General features: G+C 37.9%; 1 pseudogene; it reads right to left on the bottom strand.

Moving 5' to 3' along the window:
* Window positions 1-8,514: 8,514 nt before the first annotated feature.
* LOC118632102 lies at window positions 8,515-16,604 on the bottom strand (annotated as a pseudogene).
* Between the last annotated feature and the right edge of the window lie 459 nt (window positions 16,605-17,063).

The following is a 17,063-nucleotide window of genomic DNA, read 5'->3' as shown; positions in this document are numbered from 1 at the left end:
TTATTTTTTGAAGTGTTTGTTATTTGTGCACAGAATTTTAGTAGTACACCTTTCTTGTGAATTTACATTTCAGAATTATGAAGTGACCTGCTTTATGTATAGGCTTATAAATATATATAGTTCTTGTATCTGGCAATTTTACTGAATTCTTTTATTAGTTCTCACAGTTTTTTGGTGGAGTCTTTAGGCTGTTCTATATTATAGTATTATGTCATCTGCCTAGTGACAGTTACTTTTTCCTTTCTGATTTGGCTGCCTTTTGTTTCTTTGGCCTAATTATCACAAAGAGATGTTGAATTTTATCTAATGTTTTTTCTGCATCTATTGAGACAATCACATGATTTTTATCCTTTAGTTTGTAGTGCAGGGGTGGAGAACATTTTTTTCTGCCAAGGGCCATTTGGATATTTATAATGTCATTTGTGGGCCGTACAACATTATCAACTTAAAAATTACCCTGCTATAACTTGTCAAACATTGAATTAACTCACCCCTAATGTGATGGTTGGAACTGCTTCTCTTTGGTGAGGCGTGTGATGTTAGCTGGTACTGATGATGTTGCTACCCACAACTGCTTTTCCAGCTTTGCATCAGTCAGTCAGGAGTGTAGTTGACTCTGCGATTGTAGGTTTTGAAAAGAACTGCTTGCAGCAGTAAGTTGCTCTGAACACAGATGCATATTTCAGTGCATGTCTCCTCAAAGTGGGAAATTCTTCACTGCTTATGTAATGTTCATAGAACTCAAGCAGTGAGAGGTTGTTGTACTGAGCTTTCAGCTCATCATTGCTTTGCAGCTGAATGATTTTGTGTTGTAAGTTATCAGGCACATCAGCTGGTTCTACATTGAATGGTTTTGCAAAAATGTTTAATTCTATTTGTTTACTTTTCACATCCTTGAGTCTTCCATTAAATACCTCAATTAGTTTCACACATTCACCATCATATTCAAGTGTCATAGAAGGCTTTTGTCCTTCGAGAGTGGGAAAATGCACTGTGTATTCCTTTCGAGTTGCAGTTTCCACAGCCTTAATTTAGCTTCATATCATTTCATATTTGGAAGTAGGAAGCTGAGAAGCTGGTTGGGGCCCTGCAACTTGACGTTCAGCTGTGAGAGGTACTTGGTAATGTCCAATGTGAACACTAAATCACACAGCCACTTGCTGTCATTGAGTTCCCTGACAGGTTTTTCCTTCATCTCCATGAACTGCTTGACTTCTTCCCACAGTTTATTAAACCTCATGATGACGTTCCCACGACTCAGCCACTGCACTTCACAGTGATAAACAAGATCACCTGCACTCAAAGACAAGATCATTTAACTAATTGGCAGCTGTTAAACCCTTTGCTTTTGAAGAAATTTATGCATGATACTACTGTTGGCTTCACATTGTTGAGCCACAACAACTGTACACTTTCTTGGTGTTTGATGCAGTGGCATCTAATTAAATCATTTGGATCAAGACTGAGACGATTCAGTTCTTTTTCAACAAACATAATGAACCCTTTGTGCGAGCCAACTGTGCCTGGAGCTCCATCTGTAGGAAGGTTTCTTAACTTTTCAGGTGTTAGCTCAAGTGTTTTCAGTGATAAAGCAAGTCTTTCAAACAAGTCCTCACCTCTTATAGTGCCATGCATGGCTTCCAAAGACAATAGTTCCTCTCACACGTCAAACTCTGCAGTTATCCCACAAGCAAAAATGGCCAACTGGGCAGTATTTGTTATGTCTATTGTCTTGTCACAAACCAGAGAGAAAAACTGGAAATCTCCTGCAGAATCTGTCAGTGTTTTTTCAATATCTTGTGCTAAATCAGGAATCTGATGAGACAGTTATCGGAGACAAACTAACACTCTGAAACAATTTTACTTTGTCTGGTGCTAATAACTCTCATCAGCCACCATGTACTTTCTCACAAACTCTCCCTCTACATGAGGCCTCAGCTTCTTTGCAATTAGCTCACTCGCTACAAAGTCATCTGAATAATGTTGTCTCTGTCACAAGGAGGCCTAGTGAAGGCGACTTGTGATTCCAAATGCTGCTGAAAGCATTGATTTTATCCGGATTCATTTGGCCTCCAATTCATTGAATTTAGCATGTTTTGAGCTATAATGATGCTCAAATTGGCTTTTCTCATTACTGCCACAAACTAGGCACACAGGTTTGCCTTTGACATCAGCAAAAAAAATAACCCTTTGCCCTGGCCAGTTTGTTTCAGCAGTTAGAGCGTCGGCCGGCAGACCAGAGAGACCCTGGTTCGGTTCCCGCTAAAGGCACATACCTCGGTTGTAGTTTGTCCCCAGCCCTGGTTGGGGTTGTGTGGGTGGCAGCCAGTTGATGTGTCTGATGTTTCTCCTCTCTCTTCCCCCCTCTCTCCCTCCCTCTCTTTCTGAAGATGAATGCAAAAATGTCCTCGGGTGAGGATTAAAAAAAAATCTTTTGTTCATTTCTCTTGGAAAGATTGACACTCTGCATCAACTTTTCTTTATAGTCACCATTTGTAGGATGTCACACCACTTAAGTTTTAATAACTGTCCAGTGTGTGTGTCATCAGTGACACAATTATTTTGCTTTGATCACTGTTCTAATCCTTCTTCTTGAATTTGGAACACATCCAACCAACGTTCTTATCATGGACTCTTGGGGTCTTTTCTCTGTACTGTAATTTCCTTAATCTTTCCCTGAGATTCAGTTTTGGCAAGGATTGTTGATTGTGAACATTTGAGTAAAGGTTAGATTAGAGTTATCATCTGTGTCAACAATGCAGTCGACAACATCGTCCCTCAAAATTTTTGTTATTATTATTCACTTAATATAAATTTATGTTGCTATGGCCAAAGCTCCTAGAATAACTGAATTCAAGTCCTGCCTGCAGGTGCCTTGTCAGGGCCAGACCAAATTATTTCAAGGACCTCATACGGCCTGTGGGCTGGACGTTCCCCAACCCTGATGTAATGCATTCCATTGACTAATTTGTGAGTTATATCATCCTTGCCAGCCTAAAATAAATTCCACTTTATTATGGTATATGATCTTTCAATGTATTGTTGAATTTGGTTTGCTAATATTTTGTACAGGGTTTTGTATCTATGTTCATGAAAGATATTAGACAGTAATTTTCTCTTTTTTGTTTGGTGTCTGTGTCTGCTTTTGATATCAGGGTAATGTTGGCCTCCTCTTCAAATTTTTTTTAAAGAGTTTGAGAATGATTGATATTAAAATGTTTTGAATGTTTGGTAGAACTATTCAATGAAAGCAGCTAGACTTTTGTTTGTTGGGAAACTTTTTATTACTGATTCAATCTCCTTACTAAGAATCTGTCTATTCAGTTTTTCTATGCCTTCATGATTCAGTCTTGAAAGATTCTATGTTTCTAGGAATATCTATTTTTTTCTAGGTTGTCCCATTTATTTGGTATATGATTGTTCATGATAGTCTCTTGGCATCCTTTGTGTTTCTGTGATATCAGTTGTAACTTTTCCTTTTCTATTTATGATTTTATTTATTTGAGCCCTGTCTATTTTTTCTTCTTGGTTATTTTAGTTAAAATGTTTTTTTTTGGGGGGGGGGGTTAGGTTAGCTAAAAGTTTGTCAATTTTATATTTTTGAGAGCCAGGTCTCAGCTTTATTGATCTTTTTTGTCTTTTTAGTCTCTATTTTATTTATTTCTGTTCTATCTTTATTATTTTCTTCCTTCTACTAACTTTGGGGTTTATTTGTTTTTCTTTTCTTTTTTTTTTATCCTCACCCGAGGACACTTTTTTTTGCATTTATCTTCAGATAGAGCGGGAGGAAGAGAGAGAGAGAAACATCAATGTGAGAGAGACACATGGAGTGGCTGCCACCCACACGACCCCAACTGGGGCCAGGGACAAATTGCAATCGAGGCACATGCCCTTAGCGGGAACCAAACCCGGACTCCGGTCTGTGGGCCGATGCTCTAACTGCTGAGCAAAACCAGCCAGGGCTCTTTTTCTTTTCTTTTCTTTTTATGTATTTTTTTTGTTTTTATTTTTTTAGTTCCTGTAGTTGTAAAGCTAGCTTATTTATTTGAAGGTTTTTGTTGTTGTCGTTCTTGAAATCAAGACCAAAAGACTACGGGGAATGTACTGTATCTTTTTTTCTCATGATCTCAAAAAAAATTAGACATTTACTTTAAGAATTCTGTTAAAACTGCAAAATTTATTTTGATGATTTTGGGTATAATAGAATTTAAATAAATTTTATCTTATCGTTTTTATTTTTAGTTCTATTAAACGTGGGAGCCATCAGGAACAAAATCACTAGCTTATTAGATATTTCTTCTCTAGAGAACCAGCAAGGATGTGAAGCATTTATTTCTATGGAGGAAAGTAGATGAAAGCAACAGCTTAAGACTGAGCAGAAATCTAGTGGTGGCAAGAAAATAAAATAAAAAGTGGAGGATAAAGTAAACTAAAGAATTTTTTTTTATTGTTGACACTATGTCCGATGTCTCCCATCCCCCACCCTCTAGCCCCCTTCCACCCAGTCCTCAACCTCCCCTTTCCAGGCCTTCATCACATTATTGTCTGTGTCCATGGGCTATGCATATATGTTCTTTGGTTAATAATTGGACAATCTATTTGCAGTCACTAGAATAATATTCTCTCCCTTACTGATCTGCTGATTTGGTGTGTTATAGGACAGATTTCAATTTTATGCATTGAAGCTAAATGAGATCATGTTTTAAAACCTTCAGCCTTAGCAAAAACGTGCTTTGCTTGCTAAATGGGTGGGATGGCTTAAATACCTTTAAATGAAAGAAGGCCATTCTGCAATCACAGATGAGTATTTTATTTTATTTTTTTTATCCTCGCCCAAGGACATTTTTGCATTTATTTTTAGATTGAGTGGGAAGGAGAGAGGGGGAAGACAGAGAGAGAAAAACATCAATGTGAGAGAGACACATCGACTGGTTGCCACCCACATGACCCCATCTGGGACCAGGGACAAACTGCAACCGAGCTACGTGCCCTTAGCAGGAACCAAACACAGGTCTCTCTGGACCATGGGCTGATGCTCTAACCACTGAGCCAAACTGGCCAGGGCTGCAGTCATAGGTGAGTATTTTTAAAAAAAATAAAGAATGCCCTAAACTAAATTAAGCATTGGACTAGCTAAAATACTGCACTCAGTTTAAAGAAATGTGTACCTATTTATTCAAGGGCCATAGACCAATCAACATCTATGAAAAATATTCAAGTACAAATAGAGTAATGCTGCAAATCTGATAGGTTCTCCAATCTTAACTATAGGCTACATTCTAACTAGCTATCTCAACATGAGCCAATGTAGTGATATTTCATTAGTAGGAAAAATGTCTTGCATGAAAGAATGAACAGAGAAATTTATTTTTATGCTGTGTAAATACTATAAAGTTAGTAATAATTAAAATATGAATGCATGATTGATTCTAAGTATAATAACTATTATTATGGTTAATATGACAATTATGTTGTAAGAGTGCATAAATAAGGAAGAGGCAGAAGCTCTAAGTGTGCTGGGGATTGGGAATGTAGGAAAAGACCGTAAGAGAAAACTAACAGAAAAAAAACAAGTTAAAGTCATGTTTGAGGACATTCTCTAAAAGAGTGATTGCTAAAATTTTCCTAGTAGGAACCCTGAGATTTTTTTAAAAACCATTTTATTATGTAAAGGAAAGTAGATAATTCTATACAAGTATTTTATAGCAAAATTGAGGTACAGCATATCTGAATAGAATATAAAAGAAAATTGTATGTATCAATTATATATGCATCAATTAAACATTATGTCATGTTCTAGCCATTCTGATAGGCATTTTAATCACATCATCTAATCTTAGATAAAAACATAATGAGGAAGTAATTAATGTTCTACAGACAAATTTTGCAATTTTTAAAACATTTTTTTTCTTTTTATTGATTTTAGAGAGAGAGAAAGTGAGAGAGGGAGAGAGAAACATCAATGAGAGAGAACATCAATTGGCCACTTCCTGCATGTTCCCCAATGGGGATCGGGCCCACAACCTGGCCACGTATCCTGACCGGGAATCGAACCAGCAACCTTTTGATGCATGGGTCGACGCTCAACCACTGAACCACACCAGCTGGACACAATTTTTATTCTAAAAGTAATATTTTAATTATGAAACTTAGAATATACAGAACCACTGAAAACAGTTGATTTCTTCTGTATATATGTGCAGTTATAATTACACACACACGGTGATTAAATTATTTTGATGTGGAAGAAGAGAGATTTAGTTTCTATTTTTCTTAAAATAAAATGGCATCTGACTTGATGTTCTCCATTCATCATATCCAAATGCTACACTAAAATATAAAAGACAAAATAAAGAAAAAAAGAAATTAACAACATTGAAACTAAGAGAAAATCTAGTATGAGGAACGGGAAGTCATCACTTTGAACTTTCAGCTGAATTAACTAGATTCAGTAAAAGCTAGTAAAAATCATGTTACAAAATAGACATCATATACAGCACCATGAAAAGATAATACCCTGTCTCTTGACTTAGAAATCTGGATCCTCTGTCAACTACAAAGATAAGCAGTGCTGGTAGGAAGTTAGAATATATTAAGATATGAAAAGATGTGAAGGTAGAACAAACACAGCAATAGGTTTAAAGGACATATAAATTGTACCACAATAAAGCACTGATAAAATAAGAAAATGAAGTCTGAAATATAATTATACACAAAACAAAGACACTGGACTACAGTGAAGAATATCATAAAAATAAAAGTTTTATATTTAAGTTGCTAGATACAGGAAACAAGAAATTCAGCAAAGATAAATCTTGGTATTTCTTTTCTAAAAACAATTTCATTGAGGTATAATGGACATAGAAAAAGTTGTACATATTTATTGTAAATAACTTGCTGAGTTTAGAGATAAGTGTGCAAACATAAAACCATCACCTCAGTCATTGCCATAAACATACCCATAACACCAAAAGTTTACTTTTGCCTTCTTTGGGTTGTCTGTGTGTGTGTGTGTGTGTGTGTGTGTGTGTGTGTGTGTGAACACTTAACATAAGATCTAACTTAGCAAATTTCTAAGAACACAGTGCAATATTGTGAAATATAGGAACTATACTGTGTAATAGATATAGCTCTGTAGTGATTATCTCATATAACTATATAACTGAAACTTCGTATCCTTTGACCAACACCTGATCATTTCCCCCTAACACCAGTCCCTGGTAATCACCACTCAGTGATTCTATGAGTTATACTATTTTAGATTCCTCATAAAAAGGGGATCATGTAGTATTTGTTCTTCTGTATCTGGCTTTTTGTTGTTGTTGTTACTGTAGCATATCCTTCAGATTTATCCATATTGTTGCAAATGGCAGGATTTCTTTCTTTTGTGTATAAAAAATGTGGCATTTTATATAGTCACTTTATTTCATGAAAAACTAAAATTCGCTCAAGGCTGAGCAGCACTGGCACTGCAAAACATATAATAATTATAAAGTGTGCCTGGACATCCTCCTTTGGGAGCGAAGGGGGAGGTGGTGTTGTACCAGCTGGACTCGGCTCCAGTTCTAGGCCTCCTGGCTCATTCAGCATACCTCCCACCCAATAAAAGTGCCACAGTTCGTACCTGTCCCAGCCCCAGCCCTGTGCTCTAGAAGGGAGATGAGACTGAATCACTTCACTTTCACCTGTAGTGCCCTTTCCAAGCAAGAAGAAAGAGAAGGGGAAAGGCTACAGGGTACCTTATTTATTTTCACTTGCACATAGAAAGAAAGTGTCACACTCTCCTCTCCCCTTTTCAGGGGGAGTGTTTCAACCTCTGCACACTCCCCTGTGCTTGTGCACACGCACACACACACCACAGCTGGGAGGGCTGACTGGGCTGGCCTAGTCCTCTCACTTAGCTTCCCTTGAAGACAGCTGGACGAGGGGGAAGGAGGAGCCCCACCAGGCAGAGGCTTCAGCCATGGAACGGAAGAAACCAGGCAGCAGAGCAGCACCAGAGGCCAGGAGAGTGGAAAGGGCCACAGCTTCTTTTTCAAAAATTCTATAATTTGGGAGAGGGTGGTGATTCATTTCCAAAATATACTTCAGAGTCTCACCTTGCACACAACACAGTTCCCTTACTCACAGCCCTTTGGCTCTTCAGACAAAATGTAAGAACCCTGATAAAGCCAGAAGTGCTGACAGCCGGCAATGCGCCCAAACGCAGCCGCTTCAGTGCCTTTCAAAGACTGTCCTACAGACTTTGCTTCTCCCTACACAGCTGTCTCACGGCTCAGTGGTAAGGTGGCTGCAGACACGTTGGGGGTGAGTGGAAAGGGAAACAGAGGACGCCCAGGCACGTGGGTACAGGGAGGGGTGAGAAACACCACTTCCATTTTCCTTAAAAAAAAAAAAAAAAAAAGGCAGGGGTGTGATTGGTTGGAAGGGGAGAGAACAAACCTCAGAACAGTATGTACGCTCCAGAGGTGGGGGGCAGGACCGGTCCCATGAGGGGGAAGGGCAGGGCAAGGCCTACAGCACCAAGCTTCTCAGGAGTGTCTGTCAGCCCAGCTCCTAGGCCTCCTCATCCACGTTCACCAGCAGCTTGATGACTTCATGGCTCACAGCCTGCTTGTGGGAGTCTGTGATGAACCTCCAAGTGCCTTTGATAAGGAGCCGTTGTTGTAATCGCTCCAGAATGGGTGGAGATAGGTGAGCTCAGAGAACTTGATGTCACAGATGATGGAACCCAGGTCCCCGGGCTTGAGGTTGGTGTTGGCCTGGTTAAAACGCTCAAACTGGCGCTCAAGTGGGTCCTGCTTGATAGAGAGAGAAGACATTGCCCTGCAGAGCAGTCTCATGCTGGCAGTATTCAGCTCGAACTCGCAGTCTGATGTCACAAGTCTGCTTTTCCTTAGGACCCGTGTCACTGACTTCGAGTGTGGCTCTCCGTGAGCTGGCCTCTTGCTACACATCTGAGGTCCCGAAGTGGAGCACACCACAGGATAGTGGGTAGGCACTGTTTTAGGGGGTTGAGGAGGCCTTGGTTCTGGATCACTGAGGGCTCTGAGGGTCACATAGCAATTGATGTCTCGTCCAGATACTTGTCTGCAAGGTTGGCACACAGCCCGCCTCCTCTCGAGGGAGACGTAGGGCAGCAGGTCCTGGCGAGTAATGATGCTCAGCAGCCGCAGCACCTGGCGGAGGTTACTCTCATCACAGCGCCAATAAGAAGTCAAGTCCTTCGGGATGAGGAGGGCACGCTGGCGGTCATCAATGACTTTAATAACGAGGAAGGAAAGGAAGCGCAGGTCTCTGTGTGTCAGGTCTCTGGGTGCCCACGATGTCAAACATGCGTGCAGGCTGTACATCCCGTGCTCCTGTTTGCCATATCGGGCTCAGGTGCGATGCTTTCCAGGATCCCGCTCCCCCGCGGCTGTGATGAGAGTAAGCCCCACTACACTGGGTTGCAGGTTCAATCCCCAGCCCGGTAGGGGTCATGCAGGAGGCAGCCAATCTGTGTTTCTCTCTCACATTGATGTTTTTCTCTCTGTCCTCCCTCTCTTCCACCCTGTCTCTGTCAGAAACTTATTTTTTCAAGTCACTGCCCCAGGCGCAGGCTTGGCGCCCCCATGCTGGATCCATCCCCATGCTTGCTCGCCCTTCCTTCCTTCCTTCCTTCCTTCCTTCCTTCCTTCCTTCCTTCCTTCCTTCCTTCCTTCCTTCCTTCCTTCCTTCCTTCCTTCCTTCTCTTTCTTTCTTTCTTTCTTTCTTTCTTTCTTTCTTCTTTCTTTTCTTTGTTTTCTTTAAGGCTGAATAATATCATACTAAAAAGGGATATATAGATTGTACACATGTATTTTTCTTTCTTTCTTTTTTTTTAATCCTCACCCGAGGAGATTTTTTTGTTTTTTGTTTTTGTGTGTGTGTGTGTGTGTGTGTGTGTGTTCAGATAGAGTGGGAGGGAGAGAGAGGGAGAGGGAGAGGGAGAGAAACCGAAGTGAAAGGGACACATCGAGTGGCTGCCACCCTTAGGACCCAACCAGGGCTGGGGACAAACTGCAACCGAGGTACATGCCCTTAGCAGGAACCAAACCCCGGGTCTCTCTGGACCACAGGCTAACACTCTAACCACAGGCCAACACTCTAATCACTGAGCCAAACCAGCCAGGGATGCTTCTTTATCTTTTATCCATTGATGGAAATTTACGTCTCCATGTCTTGGCTATTGTGGATAATGCTGCAATGAACATGGGAATGCAGATATCTCTTCAAGATTCTTATATAATTCCTTTAGATATATACTCAGAAATGAAATTGCTGGATTATGTGGTAGTTCTATTTTAATTTTTTAAGGAACCGTCATGCTGTTTTCCATTGACTGCAACAATTTACATGCCTAATAATGGTGTAAAGGGTTCTCTTTCTTCCATATTCTCACTAATGCTTGTTATCATTTTTTTTTATATAATAGTCTTTATAACATGTGTGAAGTGAACTCACTGTGGTTTTGATTTGCATTTCTGTGATGTTTGGGATGCTGAATAACTTTTCATATGCCTTTAAGAATTTTTATGTTTTTTTGGAGAAATACCTATTCAGGTCCTTTGCCCATTTTTTATTAGGCTATTTGTGTTTTTTTGTTGTTGTTTGTTTGTTTTTTTGTTTTTTTTTGCTATTGAGTTGTAAGAGTTCCTTATGTTTAGGACATTACCTCTGTTTTGTTTTTTTATCCTCACCCAAGGACACTTTTGCATTTATTCTCAGACAGAGTGGGAGGGAAAGAGGGAGGAAGAGAGAGAGAGAAACATCAATGTGAGAGAGACACATCAACTGGTTGCCTCCCACTCAACCCCAACCCCGGGCAGAGGACAAACTGCAACTGAGGTACATGCCTTTAGCACAAACCGAACCCTGGACTCTCTGGTCCGTGGGCTGATGCTCTAACTGCTGAGCCAAACTGGCCAGGGTGGGTACTACACCTTTATCAAAATATATTGGTTAACAAATATTTTCTCTCATTCTGTATGTAGCTCACTCAGTTTTTCCTTTTCTGTGCAGAAGCTTGTTAATTTGAGGTAACCCCATTTGTACATTTTTGTTTTTGTGTCCAGTGCTTTTGATGTCATAGCCAAGAAATTATTCTTAAGGCCAGTGTCCAGAAGCTTTCTTGCTATGTTGTCTTTTAGGCATTTTATAGCTTCAGGTCTCATTTTAAATCTTTAATCCATTTTGAGTTGATTTTTGTGGATGTTGTAAGATGATGGTCCAGTTTCCCCCCTTCTTTTGCATGTGGATATCCAGTTTTCCTAACACTATTCTATTATTATCACTTTTTTATCTTCACCTGAGAATATTTTTCAATTTATCTTCAGATAGAGTGGGAAGGAGAGAGAGAGAGAAATGTCAATGTGAAAGAGACAGAGTGATTGACTGCCTCTCACACAATCCCAACCAGGGCCAAGAACCAAACCGCAACCTAGGTGCCCTTGACCGGAATCAAACCCGAAACTATTTGGTTCATAGACCGATGCTCTAATCACTGAGCCAAACCAGCCAGGACCACCATTGTATGTATGTACCATATTTTGTCTGTTTATTCATTCAGACACTTGGGTTGTTTCTACCTCTTGACTATTGACTGTAGTTATGTTATGTACACAGGTGTGCAAATATCTCTTCAAGGTTTTGCCTTCAATTCTTTTAGACATATACCTATAAGCAGAGCCTATACTTTTTACTTTTATTCATTTTGCTTGTGAGATAGATTTTTTAAATTATACTTTTAAAAAAATTTCATAGATACAAAGACCAGACTGATTGTTGCAAAGGAGGTGATGTGAGTGAAATGGATGAAGGGAGTCAAAAGGTCCAAACCTCCAGTTATAAAATAAATGTCTTGTGGATTTGATATACAGCATGGCACTATACTGTATTAGCTAAGAAAGTAAATCTTAAAATTTCTCATTACAAGGATAAAAATTCTCTAACTACATATGATGATGGATATTAACTAGACATGATCATTTTACGTAAATATTAAATCATTATGTTATATAACTAAAACTAATATGTTGTCTATTAATTATAACTCAATAACAATTATTTTAACTATACTTTTTTTTCTCAAGGCACAAATGTTTATTTGTGTACAATTGCCTAACAAGTAAATATATAGGAGCTCTACAACATAAATAACTACTGTATTGCCTTTTAGGTTGAGTTTTTCAAAAAGCATGTGTTTGATACACTCAGCAATTAAAATCACAAGGTTATGCCCTTGGGAAAATTCTAATCTTTAGTTAATTTATTTAAGTTATCTTTAAATTTTATACCAGATAACGTTTATAAACTAGCACTTACTGCTATAATTCAATGGTAATATGTTTTCCCCAACTAGTACTTTATTCAAAATAAAGTAACTGTTAGAGTATTATAGGAGCAAGCATGAAAGTACCTAAATATATGGCAACTTCCCATTGCATGAATAATAATTTTGTGTTCAAATTGTTCTAAAATTACCACATTTATGTTGGTTCACTTGGAGAAATTTTCATCATCTGTGAATTAAGAGAAGCAAGATGTAGAGAATTGCATATAACACATACAGTTTTGCTTTTTTTTTTTTTTTAATATGTTTTCATGGATTTTTTTTTTTTTTTTTTTTTTTTTTGTAGAGAGAGAAAGGAAGAGGGAGCTAGAAACATCCATGAGAAAGAAACATCAAATGGCTGCCTCCTGCACTCCCTCTACTGAGGACCAAGTCCACAACCAGGACATGTGCCCTCTGGAATCCAACCAGCAACCTCTTGGTGTTTGGGACAGTGTTCAACCAACTGAGCAGTTGTTGCAGACATTTGGTCAGAAGAGACAGACTGCATGCACTCGGAGGATTAGAAAATGACTGTTTAATGTACACCGGTGCTGGCCCAGCAGAGTCACCTCCAAATGTTGAGCCCTGCACCCGGGTTCCATCAACATTTTATACATAATAAGCTTCTGGGTATTTGGGACTTCCTAGTTCTGCTATAGTTTAGGCTGTTGGCAGAAGTAAGGGGATCCCAAAAGCCAGGGGTGGGGTCTCTGCACTTCGAGCTAAGGGGGTTGTCTGCACCTGGCTTGCCTTCTCAGAGCCACACTGGCCAAGCATATACTTTTTTTGTTTTGTTTTGTTTTAAATTAAAATCTAAAAGGAGAAATCTTAAGTATTCTTAACACACACTCAAAAACAATGATAATAATGATAATAAGAAAGGGGGTGGCAGGAAACTTTGGAATATGATGGATATGTTTATGGCCTTAATGGTGGAGATGGTTTCATGAGTGTATACTTATCTCCAAATTAATTGAGTTGTATACATTAAATATGTGCAGCTATTTACAAGTCAATAACACCTCAATAAAATGGCTAACAACAAAAACTCTAAGGTGAATCCATGCTGCTTTATAAACTAACTAACTAAATAAATAAAATAAAGTTGACAGATAAAGAAAGTATTTAGAAAAAGTAAAGCCCTTATCTTTAATTTATTTCTTTACATCTTTTGTTTTCTTCTTCTCACTCTTTTCCCAAAATTATGCACTATTTCTTTGGTTCCAGTGGATATTGTTTCTACAAAAATCATCCAAGTTAGAAGGGGTCGAAAGATCAGTCTCTTATAGGAAAAATGAGGATCAAGGCAAAGTTTTCATTATTTCAGAGAAACTAATAAAACCTAATAAGAACTTATTTAATTATTACTTAATAAGTATACATCCCTTGGGGGATCAAATATTTTAAATATGAGATTTATAGGAACACAGATATTAAAAGACAACTTAGAAGTGAAAATTATCTAGTTTAATCATGTGATTTGTATAAATAAGGTTAGGTTAGAGTGCTCTAGGTAAAGGATGTTTATTGTGCATTAGTAGATTATTTACAAAGCCTGAATTACAGCCAAAATCCTCTGTCAAGTCAGTTTGCTAGTTTGTGTCTTATCATCTGTTTTTCCTTACTAAGATATTCTACACTAGTATAGAAGTAACTAAATATTTTGGAAATTTCTTTTGTCACTATCTTTATTACACCTCTAGTTACAAGGTGTAGACACATTATTCAGTTTTCAAGGGTTGAAATTACTTTTTAAATGTATGTGTCTTTAGATGGGATTATAACTCTTTCACAAAGAAACCAGCCAACCATAGACTTTTCTGGGATGAATTATTGAGAAAAATCCATGGTTGTTGATCTATGGTTCACGTATGCAAGGCAGTGTGTTTTAATGAGGAAGGAGTGATCTACATGCATGGTTGAATGCTTTGCAGTGAGCTAAGCCAATACATCTTTCTCAAAGGAAAATAAGAAAAAAAAAAATCTATCAAAACTACATGACAGCCACACAATCAGTGTGCGATATTTGTTAAATTAAGATGCTGTGGCTAGTCCATTCATAATAATCTATTTTATACACACACACAAAATTTCCCAACTTTCCTTTTACCTTCAGTGGAGGCTGGGGCAAATAATTTGCAGCCTAGGAGAGCCCTACTGCTGAATAGAGCTAATCAGAAAACAGTTTTCTGGAGATGCAGAATTCTGAGCTTGCCATGTCTGATTAAGGTTAATGGTAATCATGCATACCAGTGTCATGTTATTTGTTCTTCTAGAAGGCCTGATATAATTTGTATAAATAGCACTATCTAAAGGTTATAATCCACAGTTTGCATTTAAATTGAGGTACTTATTTTTAACAAGTTAAAAAAAATAAATGTGGGAGTATCTACATCAAGGTAAAGCATGTTATTCATGTTTATAATTTTTTCCAAGCAGGTCTTTGTTTCAAACTGTCTCCAATTTGGGCAATGACATCTTTTTATTTCCTATTTTTTTTCCATCTCATGACAAGATAACAGGAAAAGAGAGGGATGAAAGAGGTCGGATTTATTTTTTAAATCTTGTGCTAGGTGTCGTAATAAGTGGGGGTTTTTTGTTTGTTTTGTTTTTTATCACCAATGCCTTAATGCCTTTTATTCTTTATGCTTTTGTACAGAGAACTTTCAAATAATTATAAACTTATAGTAAATGTTTCTGTCTGATCAAAAAAAAAAAAACCTCAATGGTGTTCACTGTGGTCAAATGAAAATTAAACCAAAATTACCATATGCCAGCACATACTATCATCCCTCTAGTGGTCAGAAAACTGGCTCAAAAACATAGAGGGTACATGTTGATGAGGGAAGGCCATGCTTGGAGAAAGAGATGTCTTTTTGATCACCTTTACATTTTTCTTCATCACTGTTCTTCTGTCTGAGCTTGAACACAGGATTCTGTTGATCATCCTTGAACTCTAAGAAGGTGCCACCTGTTAAAGGGGGAATCTCTGGATGAGCTGACTTAGGGATGGCCCCCTGACTTTGATCCAGAGACAGAAATCTTCAACTGGGCATCAGCAAAATCTTCAACTGGGCATCAGCAATGTCCATGAATTTGTACTTGTCTATGAGTTGGAGATAGTAAGTAGTGTTTTAAAGACAATTGTTTATTCTTCACAATGACTGAGACATAAGCGTTGTTGCCTTCACCTTGCAGAAAATGGCTATAAGAACTTTGAGAACTTAATTATTTGACAACTTTCTCACAGCTATGAAATGTTAGAGCCAAGAGGAAAACAAAGGTCTGTTTAATCCACACCTGTCAGTTTCTGCACCAGACACTTTATTTATATCAGAACAACAGGCTGTGGGGATATCTTACTAGTTGTATGGTATTGAACAAGTCACCAAAATTCTCTGAGCCTTAGTTATCTTAGGTTTAATGTAGTGATACTAAATAATCTATTTTCTTATCTGTATGTCATTGAGACAATTAAAAATATCTCTATGCCTTAGTTTTTCTCTATATAAGAGAATTCTCATATGCTCCCACCTCCACACATACAGAGCCTCTCCCATTATCCAAATCCTTCAATAGCATGGCACATTCGATGAGCCTACATTGACACATCATAATCACTTAAAGTCCATAGTTTATATCACTCCCAGTGATTTACATTCTATAGGTTTTGACAAGTGCATAATAACAGGTATCCACCATTGTAATATCATACAGAATAGTTTCACTGCCCTAAAAATCCTCTGTGTACCGCCTATGTATTATCCCTTCCTTCCCACAAACCTCCAACAACCAAAATATCTTTACTATATCCATAGTTTTGCCTTTTCCAATATGTTATATAGTTGAAATTATACAGATTGGCTTCTTTCAGTAATATGCATGTAAGTTTCCAACATGTCTTTTCATGGCTTGTTAACCTTTTAGTGATGAATAATTTTCCACTGTCTGGATGTACCACAGTTTATTTATTCATTCATCTATTGAAAGACATCTTGGTTGCTTCAAAATTGCGGCCATTATGAATAAATATGCTATTAACATCTGTGTGCAAGTTATTGTGTGAACATATTTACAGTTCAGTTGGGTGAATATCAGAGAGTGATTGCTGGATTGTATAGTAAGTGTATGTTTTAGTTTTGTCAGAAACTGCCAAACTGTCTTACAAAGTAGCTGTACCATTTTGCATTCTCATAATGAATGAGTTTCTGTTCTTCCCATCCTTGTCACCATTTAGTAGTGTCTGCATTATGGATTTTGGCCTTTTTAATAGTTGTGTAGTGATATTTCATTGTTGTTTGTTGTTTTAATTTCCATTTCCCTGATGAAATATAATATGAAGCACATTTAGTATGCTTTTTTTTAACTGCACATTTTTTAGGTGAGGAGTTGTTTAAGGTCTTTGATTCATTTTTAATCAATTTTTTTCTTATTGTTGAGTATTACTAGTTCTTTGTATATTTTGGATACTAGTCCTTTAGCAGATAGGTATTTTGCAAATATTTCCCCCCAGGCTCTATCTTGTTTTCTCAATTTCCTTGACATTGTCTTTTAAAGGACAGAATTTTTAAAATTTTAATGAAGTTTGGCTTATTCATTATCTCTTTATTGATTATGCCTTTGGTATTTTATCTAAAAAGTCATTGCACTACCCAAGGTCACCCAGGTTTTCACCTAGGTTATCTCCCAAGAATTTTATTGATTTGTG

This window comes from Molossus molossus, unplaced genomic scaffold, assembly GCF_014108415.1.
Source record: "Molossus molossus isolate mMolMol1 unplaced genomic scaffold, mMolMol1.p scaffold_m16_p_17, whole genome shotgun sequence".
NCBI classification, from domain to species: Eukaryota; Metazoa; Chordata; class Mammalia; order Chiroptera; family Molossidae; genus Molossus; species Molossus molossus.
Note: the sequence above shows the minus strand (reverse complement) of the source record. Positions and strands in the feature narration are given on the sequence as shown.